Source organism: Parasteatoda tepidariorum, chromosome 4 (genome assembly GCF_043381705.1).
Source record: "Parasteatoda tepidariorum isolate YZ-2023 chromosome 4, CAS_Ptep_4.0, whole genome shotgun sequence".
NCBI lineage: Eukaryota > Metazoa > Arthropoda > Arachnida > Araneae > Theridiidae > Parasteatoda > Parasteatoda tepidariorum.
Window position 1 is genome coordinate 81,493,363 of NC_092207.1, and position 1,216 is coordinate 81,494,578.

Here is a 1,216-nt window from a genome sequence, read left to right on the forward strand (position 1 = left end):
AGCACTAAGTTTTTTTTATCAGTAAACTTAATAACATATTTTCCAAAAATTAAATACTTTAAATTATATGAATTTACTTAAAAATTCATATAATAAAATTTACTTTGGCCTGCCATTGGAAATAAAAAAAAAAAAAAACTTAAAAATACAAAAACTAATACTACTTTCTAAAAAACTTTTCCATTTTTCACAAATATCACAAAAAATAATGTGTATTGGGAGGAAATAAATTCTAACTAAAGAAAAAAAAATTATTGAGCTTATAGAATGAAAGTACAAAATATATATGCATTTTATAGAGTGATACAATTTTGAATTAAATATTTTTATTTAAGAAAATGTATAATGTTTAACCAAAAATTAAAACAAATCTATTATAGTACAAAATACAATTCAATATTTATTTAGTATTATTTTTCAGCTATTATTTCTATTTCATGAATTATTCGAATTTTTTAATAAAAAACGTTTTTCTTTTTTAAAATTTTTTCCTATTAAAATTCACCTAAGCTAAAAAAAAATTATGTGAGTGAACGAAANTTATTTAAGAAAATGTATAATGTTTAACCAAAAATTAAAACAAATCTATTATAGTACAAAATAAAATTCAATATTTATTTAGTATTATTTTTCAGATATTATTTCTATTTCATGAATTATTCGAGTTTTTTAAGAATTTTTTAATAAAAACCGGTTTTTTTTTTTTTTAAATTTTTTCCTATTAAAATTCACCTAAGCTAAAAAAAAATTAGGTGAGTGAGAAGTTTAAAAACTCTCGTTTTCCAGAAATTTTTCATGGAGCAATAACTTTGTATTGAAATATCGGGATTCTAAATATCACGTACAAATGCATGGTGGCGAAAAAAGAACTTATATTTACGATGAAATGTGTAGGAATAAATTGTGTCTAATAGTGATTATTTAAATTCGCGTGACGTATTAGCATCGTAGTTAAAAATAACGAAGAAAAGCATCCCAATAATTGGAAGAAAAAATAAGTGTCGTAATGAAAATCAGAATTTTTAAAGCTCATAAACTGTCGAAAAAATGATTGAGAAACAACTTGGATTTAAAATGCAATCGGTCCCGCAGTGGACTGATCGTTAAGACACGGTTCCCAGCAGATCACCGAAGTCAAGCATCACTGGCTACGGTCAGTGTGCGGGTGGGTGACCACTTGGATCAGTCTGCGTAGGGACCGAGGGTGTGCGGTATT